The sequence below is a fragment of the Syngnathoides biaculeatus genome, chromosome 16, assembly GCF_019802595.1.
Source record: "Syngnathoides biaculeatus isolate LvHL_M chromosome 16, ASM1980259v1, whole genome shotgun sequence".
Classification (NCBI taxonomy): domain Eukaryota; kingdom Metazoa; phylum Chordata; class Actinopteri; order Syngnathiformes; family Syngnathidae; genus Syngnathoides; species Syngnathoides biaculeatus.
This window is the reverse complement of record NC_084655.1, coordinates 17,624,259-17,646,744: the sequence shown is the minus strand read 5'-3', so window position 1 is coordinate 17,646,744 and position 22,486 is coordinate 17,624,259. Positions and strand designations below refer to the sequence as shown.

Here is a 22,486-nt window from a genome sequence, read left to right as displayed (position 1 = left end):
CGTAGCTACTTTTGGTGACTTGGTCCAGTTCAGGTGCCTCCTGAACTCATGAACACTGATCCGATTTTTTTTTCCTCTGTGCCATCCATGGCGTTTGTGGGGAAACGTTTTTTGAATCCCAAGAGTTTTGGTTCCGCAGCGCAGCCTTTCACCCACCTGACGCCATAGCTCAGAAGTACACTCTATGTACCTGTATACAAATATACAATGTAATTGAATTTTTTATTTTTCATCCATACTTAAATATAATGCGCTCTATTAACTTTTTGAAAATATTTTTGGAAAAATTTCTGCATTATTTTTGAGAAATTATGGTATTTTGTGCTTACTATGTGGCTATGATTTTCTTTTATAGTTACACTATAGAAAGAAAAAATGGACCTTTATACTTGGAAAGTACATCTTCATTATTCTTTTCAGTGTGACCCTTACCCCATTCATGTACAAACAGTGTTTGCCATTATTCTGGCAGTATTTTTACTGTTCCTCTAAATCTTTTGACGCTCGCCTGCAGGATGGCCAAAGTGGCGGCTGTCAATGACTCAGCAAAGCCAAGCAATAAAAAAGAAAACATTTACGATACAGCGTCTGCGGCGACCACATCCGAAAATACACCCGAACTTCCGCCCGATCCTCCGACCAGCTGTAAACACAAGCCCACCTTGAACGGCACTCCGACCCATTTACGACGCCCACTTTGAAAATGGTCCCCCCTAAATCACTCCAATCCGAACACATGATCAACGACTCTTTAATTGGATGGGCTCAACTCGAGAATGTTCTTAACTCCTACTTGCATGTATCCCTAAAAGTCACATTTTAACGATGTTAACTGCCACACATGTGTTAAAACAAAATAAGCAGTAGCAAAACATAAAAACCAAAAAAGTGCATGCATCTCGCTTTACATTCTTTATCTGCCACAACGTTCTGTACTCTTATTTCGATGTCTGTGTCCTTCTAAATCATATCTTAAAGTGCTTTACTGTTATACAAGTATACCACAACAATATAAATACTATATATAGAATTATAATTCAATGCACTTTACTATATACAGTCAAGTCAATAAATATTGGAACATGGCCACAGTTCCCATTTTTGGGCTTTAAACACCACCACCATAGATTTGAAATGAAATGATTAAGATGTGGCGGCACGGTGGAGCAGCTGGTAAAGCTGAAATTGAAACTGAAACTGAAATTCTGGCCAAGAATAAGAGGAAAAAAAAAAAAAACTATAATGGACCTTGCAGGGCACCCTGAGGAACACTTTAACAGCTGGAAAGCGTTCCCCTCACAGTTATGAGGACTTTGTTTCAAATCCCGGACCCACCTGTGTGGAGTTTGCATGTTCTCCCCGTGCCTGCGTAGGTTTTCTCCGGGCACTCTGTTTTCCTCCCACATCCCAAAAACATGCAACATTAATTGGAAACTCTAAATTGCCCCTCGGTGTTAATGCGAGTGCGGCTGTTTGTCTCGATGTGCCCTGCGATTGGCTAGCAACCACTTCAAGGTGTAAACCGCCTCCTGCCATTGACAACTGGGATAGGCTCCAGCACTCCCCACGACCCTTGTGAGGATAAGCAGCAAAGAAAATAGATGGATGGATGACTGAGATGTGCTTTAACTGCAGACTTTCAGCTGTAATTTGAATACAAAATCGCTTCGCAGAGTGGGTGGTGGGCCATAGTCATCAACGACCATAACTAATAAATAAATCTATTTGAAAACTTACCACAGGCTTTTGTAACCGTCAAAGACAACATTTTGTAACATCAAAGACAATTTACGGCCTTCAACAATGAAAATGTGTTCTTGTTAACATCAATGACCATTTTCAGTTGTTTCCAACAATCTGAAATGAATTAATTTGTTCATAGGGAAAAAATTTGTCTTTATTCTACTGAACATGTTTTGGAGTTTCTTATGACTGCAGTTATAATGACGCTCTGAGGGAAACCATAACTGCTATATGACAAAAATGAGTTTGACACCCCTGACCTACAGTATATCTATTATCTAAAATAACAGACTTGAGTTTACTTTTTCTTCTTAAAGTCAAATTTAAAGATTTCACAAAATGTGACACAATTGTCCTCGATGAGTGAAGTGTGAGTTATTGCGTGCCAATTGAAATGTTTTCTTTTTAAACATTGGCTGGCTTCAATGTAGAAAGTGCACTTGACAAATAGTTGGAAACTACTCAATTAAGAGTTACTATTATGACCCCACCCTCCAGCGTGCCTCGTAAAGCGGGCCTTACTTTTATAATTGGCGTACCACCACCGAGCCCCTCCTTCCAATTTGCCCCTGATTCATTTTACACAAAAATAATAAAGAAAAAAGAAGCCATCCAGTTCTCTCACTCGTCAAACATTCTTGCCTTCGGCTAAAGTTAGCAGGAACACAGAGCATGTTCACATGAAACCACAAAGTCTTACTGGGAAACTGGCCCATGAGGAATAACCACAGATATACAGGGAGGGGTTCCGTTCAAGACTGAATATATTTAGACTGGAGCAAACCCCCAAGTTTGCCACGCATTGAGGTTTATTTTCTATTCTTTGTGCCCATTCTTAGGCTGATTGTGCAAGCACCTGACACAACCGGTCTTGTCCACACAACTTTTGTGACTAAAAGATCCTTTGCATCCAATTATTATTCATCCCTGGCGAGGAGCTCGCCGGGAGGACGGGGGTTTTCAATGTCACGCTAGTGGGGTTTTTTTTGGAGTACGCTTGCAGTATTCCCTTCCAGACGCGGCGTGAAGGACTTCTGCTACCGGTGGCGTCAACACGGAGAAGCCTGAGGTGCAGTCGCGGTAATGCGGAGTGACAAGCACGAGCCAACCATTAACTCTTATTTTACAGCCTGTTTCTCTAAACATGCTCAAAGCCATTTAGCCTTTCTGCAGTGAAGCGACAACATGATGTTTGGAGTTGGTTGCAGGTCAATAACTCAAACAAGCCGCGTTGACTCGGAGACATCAGCGTCTTTGTTGTCGAGATTCTCGCAAATCGGGAAGCCTGAAGAGATTCGTTAACATTGTACGAAAACGACCGACTTCACATCGGCTTGAGAGTGGATGTACAGATTTTTTTGTTGAAGTGAGGCACAATTTGTATACGTGTCAGTCAAGTCTAATGCATCGCAGCCACCGAATGCAAAAGATCACTTTGCCACGTGCCTTTCGCTTGAGTTTGATCACGTGACACATTTGGACGCATTGAAAGTGCACGCGCTTCATCAGCTCGGTAAGCTTGGCGAGGGGCGAGGCGCCAACAACATTACTTCCGGGACAAGTTCAGCTTTTCCCAGCGGATCATTTACACCACGCGAAACTTTCGATGCCATCACGGCGCAGGAAATGGCCAAAACGCATCCGGTGTGTAAGTAAAACAAGGCTGTGGTCATACTGAAGGTCAATTGTGATTTTTTTTTTTTTTTGCTCAAGAGTGATGAGCCTGATTTTTTTTAATGTCAATGTGTTTTTTAAAAATCCGAACCAGGCCACTTTTTTATGTGGCTATAAATCGGATATGTACCTGATGCAGGGATGAGAATGACCAATTTGGAAAAACACTGAAAATGTCTACCTCGGGGGGGCGTCAGCCCCGCTTTTGGGCACAATTTTTTTTATAAAACACGCTGTTAAATGGTGACCTCTGGTTACTTCGAACACTACATACAGGGCAATCATAATATTTTGAAAACTTAAAATATGAGTCCAAACAACCAAAATAATTTTGCCAAATTTCAGACATAAAAATGTAGACTGAGTAAAATTTATATCAAACAGGCTACTGCACTTATACTTCAGAAATAAGTACACAAGTAAATATAAATGTGAGCGATAAAATGTCTGATTTACAGGGCCAGTGCTACAGATATGCCTAATCATATTACAGTTGTCAATTATATAATACTTGAGAAATTTACGTCCAATTTATCTTTGTGTTTCCTGGTTTGGATGTGCTCCTTGCCCCACGTCAAGCCGTACCCTAAACCCCCCAAATTTTCTCAACGGATTTACACGTTTCACAAAAATGACAATTTCAGCTGAAAAAATTCGAATCCGGGGAAAATTCTCATCCCTGCTGAGAAGACTGCAGTATGGACAATCAGACGTCAGGCCATTATGTCAAAATGAAACATCATAACTGTCTGACAAAAGACACAAACACGAAAAGCGATGGCAGATGAAGTATCAGGAGACATTCAGTGGCGAAAAGAAGACTCTTTAGAATTGATGTCATTGTCTCCAAATTGTCTCTAAGGTTGACAAAAAGCCATGTTTGATACTCAAAATTGTATTCAGTTTTTTGGAAAAATACATGGTTTTGGTTTTGTCGATCCATTCTCTCTCTCACTTATCCTCAATCGGGTCACAGCTGTGCTGGAGCATATCCCAAACTGTACAAAAAGTCATTTTACATCTTCATTTAAAACTCTGTACAGTGACGAAATGACTGCGCAATCACCATGCTCATCTGAAACGAGCATGAGCAACGCAATGAATCAGTGGATGGATGTCCAATACCCGGAAGCTTGTTTCTGGAGGTAGGTGCCTTGCTCAAGCCTTAAAAATCTAACTTGGGACCCTTAGGTTACCAATCACACATTAAACTACTTTACCACGGCTGCTTGATGCGTGCTGACACAGTAAAACTCCATTTTATTGGCAACAAGGATTCTCAATGGTATTACTGTCCCAATAAAAGGGATCCCGAAACGTTGCTTCAACATTCAGTACAGGTGTAATTCCACTAGATGAGGAGGGGGGCCGAGGGAAGGGGGGTCGTCAAAGTATTATTATCCCGGGATTAGCGAGAGTGTCCATGTTGGCATGCAAGTTGCCCTTTGCTATAATCTGTTAGCGCATCCGTCATTCCCAGTGCCAACACTTGTTATTCATGTTGCCAAGTTACTCCACAAACAAGAGACAGATAATAAAATAATTAGCACAGGGGGGGCATCGCTGAACATTCTCTTACATTAAGACAATACTGTACATTACATTTGTACAGGACTACAACTGTCTGCAAGCTCAGGTGCCTACAAAAGTGTTAGATTAAGAATTTCATATTGTTTTTGTTTTACCAAAACAAATACTTACTTTGTTTCTGTGTGTATACACATCTGATATGTATACACACCCACACACATATCCTATATATACATATAACCTATTCCCAAGACAGCTGGGATAGGCTCCCTTTGTGTGTGTGCGTGTGTATATATATTAAAAACACACACAAAAAAAACTTATATTGCTGATATGACAATTTCACTATAAATGTGACAAAACTACCGTAATTTCCGGCCTACAAGCCGTGACTCTTTTCACACGCTTTCAACCCTGCGGTTTGTGCGGTGATGCGGCTAATTTGTGCATTTTTTCTAACGGCTGCAAGGGGGCAGTCGAGCGGAAAAGGTAAGAATGAGACCAGTGGAATATATGTGCCGAGGAAGTGACTTTTACCAGCCCTGTTAATGCTGCGCTAGCATTAGCGCTGTGCTAGCGTGTTGCTGCAATGTTACTGGCATGTGTCAGTGATATTTACCAGTAAGTTTCATGTCAACTGCCCCTGTTAGCACTAGTGTTAGCCCTAGCTTTAGCGTGGCGCAAGCATTAACACTAGCGTTAGCGCTGCGCTAGTGTTAAACTCTTTCTGTCTACCGTCTTTCTTTGTAAATACCTCGTGTTTCAATGTGGGTTTCAATCTGGCCACTTACGGCTTTTACACAGCAGCGGCGTATGTATGTACCAAATGGTATTTCCTTTACAATTGTACTCGGTGAGGCTTGTAACCAGGTGCGCTCTGCAGGCCGGAAATTACGGTATTCAAATAAGGTGGAAGCTCGTGTAAGCCTCCCTCCATGGCATCGATTTTGCAATCCGAGCAGACCTGCACTCTGGTGAGCCTGAAGGAGGAAGCGGAGGGTAGAAATGAATAAGGCCAAAAAGAAATTTTATGGTAAAATGTGATGAATAGTCATAAATCACACATGCATAATGTCATAACTCCGCTTGCAGATGTGCGGTATCTGGGTCACGAGCGGCATCTCACTACTCACCATGAGTTGCTCAGAAATGGATGGACTGCAGTTACCCACACACACACATGCGCACGCACCCACACACCTGACGCCCTGCTCAAAACCTGTTAGAAAAACATCACAACCTGCACTCGCTTTCACGTGCGCAGACTCAACACCAGTTCAAGTGTGACTTGTACTTCCACGTGCGCGCATATCTGTGTGTGGGAGTGCGCCTATTCGCGTGTGCGCGTGTGTCACAGCGCTCGCAACAAACGCTGGCCCAACTTCCCATTTTCTGTCAGCACCCCGAAGAGCTGGAGAATAAACCCATTAGCAGAGTTAAACTAGGCTAATTATGTAGCACACTATTAATGCACACAAGGGTATGAGAGGATCCCACGTGTGCAGTGCGTGTGTGTGTGTGTGCACGTGCATGCGTGTGGATTTTGTTGATTGTGTTTTGTTTCCTTTACAACCACCAAAATGAAGTTGTAACGGAGTTCAGTTATTCCTCGCCAGTTTTTTTCTCTTTGTATCGTGATAATATAGCGACAACGGCGTTGCCAATCTGCTTTTTCCTTGACAATTGCAGCGAGTTAGTATGTGTGCAATGACATTTTTTTTCATACATCCATCCAATTTCTTAGCCGTTTATCCTCACAGGGGTCACAAGGAGTGCTGGAGCCTATTCAAGCTGTCAACAGGCAGAAGGAGGAGTAAACCTTGAACTGGTCGCCAGCCAATCACAGGGCACATCGAGACAAACAGCCACACTCACAATCACACCTAGGGGCAATTTAAAGTGTCCAATTAATGTTGCATGTTTTTGTGATGTGGGAGGAAACCGGAGTGCCCGGAGAAAACCCACGCAGGCACGGCATTTGGAAACCTCCAAATCCTCTCTTAAATATGTAATATGTGATGTGAACATGCAAATTCCATACAGGCGGGTCCGGGATTGAACCCAGGACCTCAAAACTGTGAGGCCAATGCTTACCAGCTGAACCACCGTGCCGCCCAAATTTTCTTTTTTTTTTTTAAATTATCATTATGTATTTATTTATTTATTTTCCAAAAAGATGTTCAATTATTTTCAGAAAAAAATTGGGTATGTCGCCTGGTGGCATAAAGAGAAAAAGAAATCGGAATTAGACTATCGGAAAAAAGTTTGATCTCACTCATTTTCTATATTCTTCATAAGGGTCATATTTTGGTTGCCATACAGGAGGTTTGGTTCCAACTCAGTGACAGTGTAAATATGTGCCCTTTGACTGGCGACCAGTTCAGGGTGTAGTCCACCTTTCACCTGAGGTTGTCGGGGATAGGCTCCAGCACTCCCTTGACCCTTGTGAGAATAAGCGGCTTGGAAAGTGAATGGATGGATTGAGTAGTTTTTGAAATTGTGGGTTCTCTCAGTGATGACTACGTGTTGGATGGTTGACTGTCTCTATCTTAATGTTAGCGTCTTCGAACTGGCAGTCAAACATAAGATGAACATTTCGTTGGGTCAGTGTGTTACACAATGAGCAGCTCGCGCTGTTGTCGTTGTTGTGGCCCACTCCTAGAATAGTGTCACAGATACTCTACGTGGCCTTAGCCGTGAAAAATGAGCATCATCGGGCATCATGTCGGGACTATACTTAGACCCATTCCGATGTACAGTGGGTCTCAAGTGTCATTCCTCAACATAGATACGAAAGAGATGATAATCATGGATTTGGCAATTGGAATTTGGAATAAAGAAATAATAGCAACAGTTCCATTTACGCAACTGGTTACCATGCGGCACTTATACGACGGTAAATTTGCAGATGTTGTGGTTTCGATCCTTTACTGGAACAACTTTATCTTGTCAAATTTACATGGGAAAAGAAATACAAAATACACACCTGTGCCTTCCAAACAGAAGTGAAATAATTGCCCATCGTGAATCTTTTATTCCAAACAAATCACTACGATCACGGCAGTTCAGTCATCGCTAAAACGGGCGATGACGAATGAGATGGCAAAGAAAATGTTAGCCGAGTAGGACAGCAAATGGCGTAGAAAGACGTAACCTGTTTTCCCCGTCCAACGCAATACAATACAAAAATCTTCACTCAGCCCCCGCCATTATTATCCTATTACCCATCATCTCACTCAATGATCATCCCGGGTAGGGGAACTGCCATTACGACCGATTTTATACAACACTCGATAACAACGGCAGAGGTAGCTTGCGTGTTCGGTTTCCCGCACGTCAAATAGCGTCATCTACAAGCAGCGGTGACTTTGACCGATCCGTGACAGGGAGAGTCGACGGCAGAACAAAAACAGATGGAAATAATTCTTTTGATGCATGATGAGCACTTCTAATTGGCTCTGCTGCAGACCAGATGGAAGTCATCAACTACTACCCAAACGGTTAAAGTGACTCCTGTGCTCCAGTGGCGCAATCGGTTAGCGCGTGGTACTTATAAGACAGTAACCTGCAGAGTGATGCCGAGGTTGTGAGTTCAAACCTCACCTGGAGCAGTTCTGTTTTCAGCTGTTAAACAGTACTTTTCAAATAGCGGGTGGTATTTTGAGAATTTGTCTTAAATGAGAAACAAGACTCCTGTCACTAGATGGCAACTGTGCTCAAAATGATCAACGGCTGCCTGTCCATCTCTGTAGAAGAAGTAGAAGAGACCTTTGTGAATGTATAGAGCTGACAGTGATGGAGGAGGAGAGCATGGAGTATTTCTCTGACAGGAGTGAAAAGAAAAAAGAGATGCTTATGGCTAGAAATACTAGGATATACGAGAAAGCCAACATAGTCGGTTTACTGTGAGGATGGTAGGAAATGATGAAAGCTATAAGTGAGTTTAAACCTAAAAACTCTGGCCGCAGACAATATAAAACCAAACAAATTAAGACAACACCTCGAAGACTCACACCCCAATTACGTCACTCAGATTTTGGACTTTGTTCAGCTTAAACTTGTGTATCGCCATTCGCCAGCTAGCCTGTCATTTTGCTAGCGCGGCATCGTCATAATGGCAAGATGTTAGCGTCATACAGATTCTCACCACATCGCAAGCTACAAAAAAAAAAACTCACATTAGAGCAAAGGAACTAATAATTCCGGCATCCTTGGACATGGTCAGAATCATGCAAAAGGAGATGCTATGCTATGGTCAATGCTGCTAACATCACAGAAAAATATTCTGTGGGTCTTAAAAGATCAGTCGAAATGCTCTAAAAGGGCACGTTGGCAGTGGATGAGTTTGTCAGTTCTGTGGCTCACTATAACCTGAACTGATGTTAGTCTACAGCTACATACTTCATCAATAAACTGTCTGGTACACAATACATAACCATATTATAATGTTAAATGTGTAAATTTGTGATATGATGAGCAACCTCAAACTTGATTGTCCCTGATTCAAACTTAATTATTGCTACATGATGGGTAGAATCTTGGACCTCTGATGAATACACTGAGAACTTTGCATCACGTCTAGTACCATAATTTCCGTCCTACAACCCGTGACTTTTTTCACATGCTTTCAACCCTGCGGTTTCTGCGGTGATGCGGCTAATATGTGCATTTTTTCTAATGGCCGCAATGGGGCACTCGAGCTGAATGAGTAAGAATGAGAACGGAATCCGAATATATGTTCGAGGAAGTGACTTTTACTGTGCCTGTTAGCGCTGCGCTTGTGTTAGCGCTGTGCTAGCGTGTTACTGCTGTGTCTCAGTGATATTCACCGGTAAGTTTTATTTTAAACCAGCCCTGTTAGCGTTAGCACTACCATTAGTGCGGCGTTAGCATTAGCGCGGCGGTAGCGTTAGTGCTAATTTTAGCGTGACGCTAGCGTTAAACTCTTACTGTGTACTGTCTTTCTTTGTAAATATGTCATGTTTCAATGTGGGTTTCAATGTGGACACTTGCGGCTTTTACACAGCTGTGGCCTATGTATGTACAAAATAATATTTCCCTTACAAATGTACTCGGTGAGGCTTGCAACCAGGTGCGCTCTGTAGGCCGGGAATTGACCCCTCCGTGGATATTGCACAATCCGCGTCACTGACCAATCAGAGGCCAGAGATCTGACAACATTGAATGGTCCAGTATAGGTTTAGTTAGCGTTTTCTCGTATATTTGGGTTATTTAACAAAAAATATGGTTAAGAGGTGTAGTCACGGACTTTGTAATAGTGACGACAGGTATCCTGAAAGGCTAGTTGGTGGAGTTCGATTCGTACCGTTTCCAAAACCGAAGACCCAGTACGAAAAATGCCTTCGATGGATCAAACTTTGTGGAAGACCGCATCATCAACTAAATCCATCTAATATCAACCGGAACACATATGTTTGCACGAAGGTATGCCCTATATTTGATTTTCAATAGATGTCTCGTATAAATGAATTCGAAGTTCTTCGCTAGCATAACATTGCTACGTGCGAACGATTGCCACACTTATTCTTTGTTGAGCGATATTTAGCGATGATCGGACTGCACAAACGTATTGATTTCTTGCTGGCTCGCGGCCGAAGCTTAACCAGACTGTGTTTGCACGAAGATATGCCCTAAATTTGATTTTTAATACACGTCTCGTATAAATGAATGAGACATTCTGTGCTAGCATAACATTGCTACGTGTGAATGATTGAATGAAATCAGAAGCATGGCGTCTCTCTCAGTTAAGAATGTATTGTATTTAGAATCTATAATATATCGTTGATTTGAATGAAATCAGAAGCATAGAGTCTGTCTCAGTTCAGAATGTATTGTATTGTATTTGCCATTTTTACTGTTTGTCTTACGTGAGCGCACGTGGCGTGACGTCACTTCAGGAGGCGTGGTTAAGTGCCCTGTACGGAGGGGTCAATTACAGTAGTCTAACTGCTTAGCATGCAGTACTTACAATAACAATAAACCTTCTGAGAAATGCTGAAATTGAGCACTAAAGCCTCACCCGGAGCAATTTAGTTTCCTTACGCTGTCATTGAAATGTGTTTGCTTCAGAAATTAATAGAATAATCAGTGTGTGTAAGCAGATCGTTTAGCATCAGTTAACATGTTTACAGTGTTATAATGTTACTTCCACCAGATAGCACAGGAGGGGGTCGATGAGTACCTGGGGGCACACTATGTGAGAAAAAAAAAACCCTTTGGTAAACCGACCTTGAGATGTATTGTGAGTAAATCTGTGTGCTGTCAATCAAGGGAAAAAAAAGATGAGACACCGAGATATAGCAAGGGTTAAATAGATATTTATCTAGTCAATGAGCGAAGGGCGGTGGATTATTGCAAAGTACGGGCTTAGCGTGTAATTCAGAGCATTTTCCATGCGTGATTAACATGCCAGTCAGTTGAGGGGGATGGGCACCCCGGGTGCATGTCATCACTTTGGCATGACAGATCTTTCAATACCCAGAAAATCTGCGAGGAATTGTATCTTATTTTAGGGAAATTTGTGTCTTCTACTATTTTTTTGACAAAGCGGCACACTACACAGTACAAACGCACACAAAGGAGATTAAATAAAACATTAGGCACCACTAGGATTTTTGTTATTATTAATATTTGACAGAATCAGATCAAATCAACAAACAGAAGACATTCCTTGATGAGTGGCACTGTATTTTTAGGATGCTATTACACAAAATGACTGTATCTATACATAACGGCGCAGCCTTGGGCCCTAAGCTAGTGTTTCATCTTCACAGCGGAGGCTTAGGGCTGCAGTTCAAAGCGGGTTAAAAGACCTCAGCTAACAGGCCTGCACACAGACTGAGATTGAGACAATAATAAAGGTCAGAAGACAAATAAGCCACAATAAGGCTGGGATTTGGAGGGCATGCGACGTATGCAGCTGTGACCACGCCGGTAATTCAAAATCAAATCATCCTTCCCCATTGAAATGAATTTAAATGCTATCAATTTGTTCTTTCTTTAAAAAAAAAAAAAAAGATTTGGTCATGTGTGTTTTTTTTTTTTTTAGTAAAAACGCACTCTGTAATATACTTTATAATATCATTAAATTAAAAATAATTAAACCGTTTTTGTCAGACTTACTTTGCAATGCATAGTTTGCTGCTCATTCTGGTTGCCCACATTGGCCATCTCAAGATCTCGGAAAACTCATAAGTCGTGTCACCTGTATCTCAAGGCACCACTGTGTTTGACATGCACACACACATTAATAAGGAGTGGCATACGTATTATGAGAAAATGGAGGCATCAACCCCAAGTTCTACCAACCAAGGAAATATTAGCTTGCGTATTCACTTGAGCATTTTACACGAGTGTCAGAACTGAATCAATAGTAGATTAAGTTTAATTTTGTATAACAGCTCAATATCATTAGCTCAACTTCAAATGCAATCAGTGAGTGAAACAAAAAAACTGCGCAACAGGCGTCCTCATTTAGCTTCATTACCCTTCTTTTAATGCCATCACCGACACACGCACTTATGATAATTGTCATTAACATCAAGTAAAAAAGAAAAAGGAAAAAAAAAGAGAAAAACTGGCGCTAGATGAGGTCAATATGTGAGACATGAGGGACAGTGACCGCCCCTCCCTTTTGCTCTTGTTTTTTTAGCTTCATCCATGCGTGCCAGGCCGGTCTGCTGTAATTTAAAGGTTGACTTGTTTAATAAGCTGGAACTACATTGGCATGCATGCTGCTCACACCCATTGAGTCGCGAGTACTAATTTGACAAAAGACACGCTCATGAAACATAAAAGTTAAGCTGATGTCCACAGTTCCAGTGGCGCAATTGGTTAGCGCGCAGTACTTATAAGACAGTAACTGTGGAGTGATGCTGAGGGTGTGAGTTCGAGACTCACCTGAAACAGCTTGTATTTAATTCAATAGAGCTACAATTAGCCAATAACCTATCATGACTGAGGGGACTTTAGAGGTTGTGCACTTACGTCATAAAATCACACGACTTTTGTTTACCTCGCTATATTGCCGGTCTAGCAAAGCATTATTCAATGCTAAGTCGGTTGGAGACGACACGAAAATATGTCTTATAGCACGACGCCCAGAGTCTTGTCCAATACCGTTAGACATTTAGAAGGTGAAAATAAAAGAAGGTACGTGGAAAAAATTTGATAAACTCAGCATAGAGGACCCGTATTCAATGCCGAAGTCGATGTTTTCGCCGATAAGAAATTGCACTGTTAATTCGCTTACACTTATCTTGGACAACTGAATCTACACATGGATCTGGTGAGTAAGTCATCGAGATTTACGCGGAAAAGTTTGAAAGCGTATAAAAGTCTTGACGCATATGAATACTCCGTTGCTGGATCTGTTCTCATCAAGAATAAATCTCACACAGTGACAGTTTTGACGGCTCGTGAACGCCGAAGTGTGTTCGGCGACACGTTAACCTTTGCCGGAATCCATTAATCTTTTCCGCTAGTATTCAATACAAATACCAATATTTAAATAAATGAACCCTGGTTTTACACAAACTCTCATTGATTAACAATGATTGAAAAAAAAAAAAAAGAGGACGGAGTCGTCTAAACAGAACGTACATGGAAGCGATTGCGGCCACACTTATCCTCCTTAAACTTTTGCGCCAGTTTTTTTTTTCTATGCATTGTCCTCAAATGAGCCATCTTGGCATTATAAATACTTCTTGGTAATTTGACATTGTGAAGAGTAATTCCTACCTGAAATGAAGTGATCGCTACACAGGCGTGTGTGTATTTTGGTTGGGCACCATCCATCACGTTTATTTGCCGAAATCCATCCATATTTTCTGGTCTTTTTAGCTGGTATTCCATAGAATGACCTCTTTGAATATCTGTCTCGTCTGTTGTGACAACCAGCAGCACAACAGGTCTCGGGTATTGTAAATATTCTCCTCCGGTACAATGTCTCCCACAATATCGAGCAGTTCTGTTTGACCGGCAATATGGTGCGGTGAAAATGGTGACGTCACGTGCACGAGCTGTATATGTAGTACAACTCTGCTTGATCTATGTGTTCAGAGCTGACATGCGCCACTAAAATGAAAAGAGAAGAGCGACTTTACCAAAGCACAGTCAATGTTTCTAACTTTGCAAGATTCCCTATCCCTGTCTTGACTTCTTTTCAGAAAGCGACCTGTGAGTTTTATAGTTGGTAAGTGACTGACCGCAGAAGCACAAACATTTCCACGTTGTTTTCCCACTGAGAAGAAAGGAACCTGGTGGACGCCAGTCACAGAGTTAATGGTGCTAAACACTGCTAAAGACATGGTGGCTATTTGCTTACTGAAAAAGCAGTGATTTATCCCTGTTGGAAACTTTTGACTGAGGTATGTGCTCCCAAGCCACAAATATTTGGCCAAGGTCCCCTTGCCTGACCGGTACAACTGAGTGTGCAGTCCAGTGTGTTGGCCCATTTTATGATTTTGAATAATTTAAATATTAATTTATAAACTGTCATTTCTCCATACATGCTTTGACAAATGGGGCATTTTTTTCCAAAGATAAAACATTCAATTCAACATCATTTACAAAAAAAAACCATGCATTTTTCTTCTGTGAAGATCGATGCACATTACATTTTTTTTTCTGTAAGCCAAGCGTAAAAGATGGATCAAAATGGGAAGTAAAAAAAAAAAAGCCTAACAATTAATTTTAAGCTCCCTACACGTTTCAAAATCATGAAAAATCAATCTGTTCCCTTTTCTCTAAAACACTGTGGCACTGTTCCTCGAATATGTCAATGGCCAATAAAATTTCACTTCCCCGACCTGGAAAAAAATGGATGTTATTTCATCGAGCGTTTTTCTTACGTGTTCGCATAATTACTTGAGCCACAAAAATACATCCACTTCTCAACTCCCGTAGCTGGAATTGATTCCACTGGGATAGATGCAGCTAATTGCACAGGATAAACAATGATGCAGTCGAAGTTCCAGAAAAGTTGCTCCTAATGTTTATCAACAGGTACCCCGTCAATGTTTATCATAGTGTACAAGCTTAACAAAACGAGCAGTGTCGTTTTCCACATGGTAATGAGCCCAGCAACATCCATCTTTGAAGTGTAATCAATCAACTTGCACTTCGTCCTCCATCACTCCCTCGTTCACCTTATTTCCCCTTCTAATGGAAGACAAGATGGGTAAGGAGGATGTGATCAAATGGAGCGCGTGTGTTTGTTGACATGGAATGCTTGAGCATTAAAATAGTAAAAACGATGTGTGTTAGCACAAGTGAGTCATTTGTGTGTCCAAAGTGTGTTGTTTAAAAGTGAGGCCGCGCTGTTGTGATTCACCGCAGCTACATCAACCTCCTCCTCTTTTGACTCATCCAATTTGCTATTGCTGCATTTCTACGCGTGTGGTTTGTGTGCGCGTTTTCGCTGGTGGGTAGCAATCAAGAGCCCACACATCATCGCCATGACAACAGTGACAGACTTTCACTTGCTGACAATACTGTACGTATGACCACGGCACACTAGGCAAAACAAAAAAGTTGGATGTTACAGGAGATGGACCTGTAAAAAAAGAAATAAAACTCTGTGATATGCATTCCTGGACAGTAGGAGGTGATGTAAAAACAACTGAGGCAAAACAACTGAGGCTATTAATGTTGTGACTACATATAAATCAATATCACTATTATAGTGGATGGAATTAGCATGGTTACCAGTATCACGACATGGTAATCCTCTGCAAATTTATGTTAGCTAGTCACAAATTCACTTTTTTGCATTTCTTTTGTCTGCGGGACCAAGTCCCAGCTATGTCCTGAAAAACAACCAAAAATTACTTTTAATAGCTAATTTCAGAACCATTCAAAGATGCCGGCACATTAGTGTCAAGACTGTACAGTATGTCGAAGTGATACATCTCAAATTACAGACGAGTATTTGGCAAGGAACAAAATTTACTTGGAGTTGCTAAGTGGAAGTTACAGAGAGTCTTGTACATATACATGACAAAGTCTGGTGCATATTTTTAATAATCTAATTTTGTTTTCATGTATGTATGTACTTTTTACAATTATATAAGATCATATCCATAAATTCATTTTCTTAGCCGCTTATCCTCATGAGGGTCGCGGGAGTACTGGAGCCTATCCCAGCTGTCAACGGGCAGGAGGCGGGGTACATGCTGGACTGGTTGCCAGCTCAATTGCAGGGCACATAGAGACAAACAGCCGCGCTCACAATCACACTGAGAGGCAATTTAGAGTGCCAACGAAGAATGGAAAACACCTACATTTTGTCACCCGTAGGTGGGCTTGAACCATCAACCTTTCAATTAAGAGACAACTGTCTAAACCATTTGCACCATTGAGAGTGTAACCTTTAGAGAGATATGCTAAAATTACATGGATCTCAAGCTAGTAATCAGCCAATAGTAATTTCAGATATTTTTGGGACTAAAATATATATATTTTTTAACAATGATGGAAAGACCACTTCAGGGTGTAGTCCGCCTTTCGACCAAAGTCAGCTAGGAGGCACTCCAGCGCTCTGCAACCCTAACCAAAAGGGGTGATGAAAAATTGATGGATGGACAATGTAGGAAACATAATGCTATTTATTGATGGGAGTTGATTGCAAAATCAAAAAGACTAAAGTATTTATTACCAAGAAAATGTACAAGTGAACATGAAAATATAGTATTTTAAGAACATCTATAAAAAAGAAACAGAACTTTACCATATATTGAATTACATCAAATGAAAACAATACTACAGTGATTTAAAAATAAAATCATAGTTTCAAATATTAGTATAACTAACTGTTTCTGTTAAAATATTTTTGGGGGGAGGGAGTAGGAGATTTGGAGTAATTTTTATGCCTTTTTACATCAGTATATATTCTATTATTTTATTATTTTATTACAATTTTTTTTAATTTCCCATTTAATTTTTTTTATTTCTTTGTAATCAAATGCTTTTAATCATTGAAAGTACATTGAGTTACCTTGTGTATGAAATGCCCTGTATAAATATATTTGCCTTGCTTTGCAATTATGCTGAATTTGAACTGAATGGGCAAGATAAAATAATTTTGAAAATCTTTCAAAAAGTCACAAAAAGTATAACAAGTCTTGTACTGTGAGTGCCCTTTGAAAATGTTGTACACTTTGCTTCTAATTGGGATTGACGTGTCAACGAAGTCACTGATGTGTGCCAAGGACATGCAGCGAGCACACTAACAATTAAAAATGTCACTTAATGGGCCCACATCACTGCTATTCCGGGCTCGCGTGGCGGGAGAATGCCCGCCCGTCTATTACAGGGAAACCAGAACGCTCGGGTGAAGTGGGCCAAGGTCACAAGCACGGCTTCATTTGCAGGCGTTGGCGCTCGGCGTCGCGTCGGCACTCCACGGGCATTAGCATAAACGGCGACCTGGGAGGAGGCTTTTAAGCACGGCAAAATGTGGCCGTCAACGATGTGTAGCCGTTTATGTAACAAGTCTCCCGGGTGGAGAGGAGAGGCAGGGTGCACGAGTGCCCTCAGCGCTCATTACGCAGCCTGGTAAAATTTCTCGGCGCACTTCTCACAGTATAGTAAAACAAAGAAAAAAAAAAGTCACCATTATGGCGGTAAATTGACAAAACAAGCGTCAAGTGTGTTTTTGATGTCCACTTATTGATGAAAACAACTGAAAACGCTGAAATGAGCATGCTGGGATATTAGTTGATGTCACCAGAGAGAATGACCCAAAATGTCGGTGTAAATGTGACATATGTACATTTTCTGTTGTTTTTATCTTTTTACGTTTTACATTACTGTCCTTGAGTAGGCCATTTTAGCGATCTTGTTTGTTCACGGTTATTTACGAGCAAAGCAACAGCGCCACAGCAGCACACCAATTTGCCTCCATCTCTTCAAGACAAGATTTAGCAACAACATCATGATTTTGTCACTGTCAAAAACTTTAACCACATTTCATCATTTTAGTGTTTTCACACCCCAAAACAACACATTTTGGGAAAAATCTGCCAGTTTAAAATTTTGCTCTAGTCAGAGGATTCTGGATCGACCCGGTCCTCAGAGATCCCACTCCACAGGCCCAAAAAAATAGAGGCATTCTAAATCGGACTCTCCACAGCGACTCAAGGATTCAAAGGTGAGTGTGTGTACATGTAAGAGGGCACATATGAGAGGGTGGGCGGCGTAAATGTGGAGAGGAGGAAGCTAAACAGCAACACACAGAGCTCCAATGTACGGCCTTCAAGGCAGTACTGTGCCTCGTGGGGGGCCACAGGGCGGCCTTCTGTGTATTTTGGAAGGTGGGCGGAACGTTCGGGGACCGCAGATACCATCGGTCCCGGGACAAGCAGGCTGTGAGGTGGTCGGCTTGTCGAGCCGTGACTAAGCGCAGTGTTAAGGGAGAAAGAAATGAAAGTCTAAGTTTTGAAATTGGTGAAGATCAACTTTCTATCCCAGGAAGGGGAAAAATATAGCCTATAGTTTCAGTTAAGTTCATGATTTATTTTTCAGGGCGGGAACGAAAGTGACAGAAGAAAAATAACATATTGTGACTCCGTTGGTTTAACTAACGCGGCATGTGGTTCAATTAGAAAACGTTGGCCTCACAGTTCTGAGGTCTCGGGTTCAATCCCGGCCCCGCCTGTGTGGAGTTTGCATGTTCTCCCCACCCCAAAAACATGCAACGTTAATTGGACACTCGAAATTGCCCCTAGGTGTGATTGTGAGCGCGGCTGTTTGTCTCGATGTGCCCTGCGAATGACTGGCAATCAGTCGAGGGTTACCCCGCCTCCTGCCCGTTGACGGCTGGGATAGGCTCCAGCACTCCCCGCGACCCTCGTGAGGATAAGCGGCTAAGAAAATGCCTGGATGGATATGATCTTATATAACTGTAAAAAGTACATACATACATGAAAACAAAATTAGATTATTGAAACAATATATATAGAGAGATATATCTACTGTGTGTATATATATATATATATATACACACACACACACACACATACATACAGACATTGCTAGCAGTTAATAACTAGATTCCAATGGATTAATATAAATGTAAGGAAATACATGAAAATATAATATAAAAATTGCATGACTTATTGTATTATTAAATAAAGTATTTTACATCCACATTCTATTTTTATTTGCTATCCCATTGTTTAATTATAATTTTGCACAATAAAATATGGCCTTTTAGAACAAACATTTGCCCACTTCTGTTCAATTCACTTATAAATAAGTTGCTGAAAAATAAAGCAGAGTGAAATAATCGCAAAGGAAGATTGGCATTGGATGAACTGAAGATGTATTTGTGTTTTAAAATAGATGTTTGCTGAAGCCTCTTGGATTTTTTTTTTCCCCCCACTTTTCTGAGGTCTGTGTGGGCAAACTGTCTCCTCAGGACATAAGTTGCATCCGTTTCATCTTTTATACACGCTCTCACTGTGATAGCGAGGGTAATACCACTGTTAACCTCACCCTCAGCTGTTTTGTCAGCACAAAAAGCCACGGGAAGCCAAAAAGAAGAAAAAATGAAAAAGTGAAGGATGGTCTCTTTAGTGGGGCGACAAAAATTTACGGTTCAATTACGCCGCGTGTCAGGCCGCCATGAAATCGTGATGACTGCATTCGAGCTGGGGGTGGGGGGGAATCAAGTCAACACGCTAACTAATGTAGCGCCAAAGGCGGTCGCTTCATTCAACACCAAAACGATAAGGTCCATTTATGAATGCGAGGTTGGAAACCAATCTACCTATTCTTGCCGGCTATTTTACATCATATACATGCTATTATTCTGATTTTCATAATGGCAACGCGTGCAGACCCAGCGGCTTTGTGCTCCCACCTTCAGTGCCTAGTTATATTTATTTTGTATGCTCTGCTCGTTGAAACTGCTTCTTGTTGAGCTATAGTCACCTAAAGCCGAAAAGTCCATCTTAGAATCGACAGAGAAGCCCTCTCGTTCATACTAAATCCTGGAGTTCATAACAAGGGATGCTGGCTCTGCCTGGATTATGTTTCCTACGCGGAAGCGGCATAGGGAGCGCAATCAGAAGCAAGAATGGCGAGCAGGCGGGCTAGCGAGGCTACATCAGCAACCCTACAAGTAACCACTTCCCAGCCTCTCACTGGCAAACGTAAGATCGCTTGCCAACAAGATGGTTGAGCTAAAACTCCAGGTGGTCTCAGACTTGTTGACCAGAGACTGCTGCGTCTTATTCATCACCGAAATCTGGTTACAGTCATCCATCCCAGACTCGGCTATCGCGCGACCATGCTTCGACAGGACCAGTGACTCCAGTAAAACCAAACTAGGAGGATTGTCTATTTATATCAACAAAAACTGGTGTAGAAACACAGAGACTGTAACCAACCACTGTTTCCCAGAGCTGGAATATGCCAATCGTTCTACCTTCCTCGGGAGTTTATGTGTCTTGCTAACCATTGTTTACATTCCACCGGATGCTAATGCTAGCTCGACCCTCGGACTGTTAAAAAAACAACATTAGCCTGTAGCATAAACAATATGCAGATGCTATGTACTTCATTGCTCACGATTTCAATCAAGTGGAGTTAAAATCAGATCTTCCTAAACTCCAGACGTTGAGCTACAAGGCCAGACCCGCACCACACTTAAACACTTGGGATCATATCACCCTAAAATTAATTCCTGCATATAGATCCCTCCAAAAATATTCCCCCAGCGTCACTAAGACCATCAGGACGTGGCCAGATGGTGCTTCCCAGCAGTTGAAGGACTGTTTCAACAGCACTGGGACATCTTAGAGGCTGAGGACCTGGATTTATTTACAGACACTATACTGTGATGTATAAAGTACTGTATGTACATAGCCACAGTGGAAGAATGAATCCGCGGTCTACCCTAACTAGAATTCCTGGATGACCAGAGAGGTAAAGCAGCTGCTGAAGGACACAAACATTGTCTTCAGAACTGGCGACAGGCCTCGCTACAGCACAGCCCGCACCAACCTGAAGAGAGGCATCAGGAAAGCCAAGGCAGCTTTTAGGAGGAGGATCGATGACCATTTGAACAGCAATAACAGCAGGGCAGGCATGGAAGGCGGTGCAACACCTCGCCAACAGTCACCAGATCTGCTGAGGGGGACGCTGAGCTGGCAGAGAAATTCAACCTCTTCTTCGCTCACTGAAACAAAGAAAAGGCTTAAATATGGTTTCTCTATATTGTGAATTATCACCATATGGATTATAAGATTTTGGGCCAGGCCTACTACCTTATCGCAGGCTCGGCTACTTTCATTTTGTTTGAATGGTTTTGACCTTGTAAGAGCCAGCAGAATATTTCAGCCGTTTTGAGAGCAGCATTAAACACAGCAACTGAATCAAAGATTGTATTTGTTACTTATCAGTCAATTTGAGCATCATAGTATGGCTAAATCTTTAAAGTGCGGTCAACAGATTGCTAAAGAGCTGTGAGGCTAAGCTAATAGAGCTGTCATTCTTCCTTTGCGCGCTCTCAATGTGAAGAAGGCGATAAAAGGCATCCAACCGTGCAAAAGACGCAAGTTTGTTCCGAGAAGGGGAGATATGAGCTAGCGGGGCTATCTGAGGCTGTGATGGATGGTACCACCGCCGTCAATACCGAACCTCCATGCCGCGCAGCACAGTCGATAACCAGACACGACGACGCCGTCCTTGCTGCGATTTGGACGTCATTCCGGGCCAATCAATGCGGCCACGGAGGCGGCGGACGGCGGGCGGCGGGCAGTTGGAGGCGTTTCGACATTACCTCCCGCCGCCTGTACTGACTCTAATAGCCATTATCCATTGGCGTGATAGTAGGATGAGACTTTTGCCACGTGGAGATGAAAAATAAATCAGTCACAGCAGCCCTAATCCACAAAGCTTTGATGAATAACCAAGGAAGCAGATCACTCAAAAACATTGACGGTTTTAATACTTTGAAGCACTTCAGAAACGATCACTATTCTACGATCCACTACAAAAAAATGATAACTCTGGTTTCACATATGTAATAGTGCATTTGTGAAATTTGTAACAGCCTTCTATTTATTTTTAGTGCATGTTGTCGTTGCTGCCAGGTGCAAAACACTGAAGCTGTGTTAAAAACTCGGCAGCATAAATGCTGCACTGTGAGTGTGTTTGCTTAAGCGTACACACTGAGGCCACTGTGTTTGTGCAGGTACCGAGGTGTCCGATTGAGAATAACTTCGTTGAGGCCAAACACACAGGGGACGAAGCGTTGACGGAGCCCCTATAGCAGGTGACGAATGTGATGTGTTTTTGGCTGGTTTGTTTATGCAACAATCGCGATTTGAAGACCAGAAAGGCCAACAACTGTTTTGTCGGGCGAGGCCTCGAACGTGGCCGCTGAGCAACGTGCACATGACACGACAAAACCTGCAGCGTTTTGCAATCTAGAGCAATCCGTCTGTTATGTAACATTAAAATTTAGTCGCTATTTAACAAAATCGATCGCAAAAGTTAGTGTTTGAAGGTA

At 41.9% G+C, this 22,486-nt stretch overlaps 1 protein-coding gene and 2 non-coding genes across 4 annotated transcripts in view; 2 read left to right on the top strand and 1 right to left on the bottom strand.

Moving 5' to 3' along the window:
* The window catches only part of znf385c (zinc finger protein 385C), a 107,286-nt gene that overhangs the window by 77,269 nt on the left and 7,531 nt on the right, over positions 1-22,486 (bottom strand). The window lies entirely within an intron of this gene.
* trnai-uau (transfer RNA isoleucine (anticodon UAU)) lies at positions 8,465-8,558 on the top strand. The gene is made up of 2 exons: positions 8,465-8,502; positions 8,523-8,558. It is a non-coding gene; the product is annotated as a tRNA-Ile (tRNA).
* trnai-uau (transfer RNA isoleucine (anticodon UAU)) lies at positions 12,783-12,875 on the top strand. Its single transcript is given in 2 exon segments — positions 12,783-12,820; positions 12,840-12,875. It is a non-coding gene; the product is annotated as a tRNA-Ile (tRNA).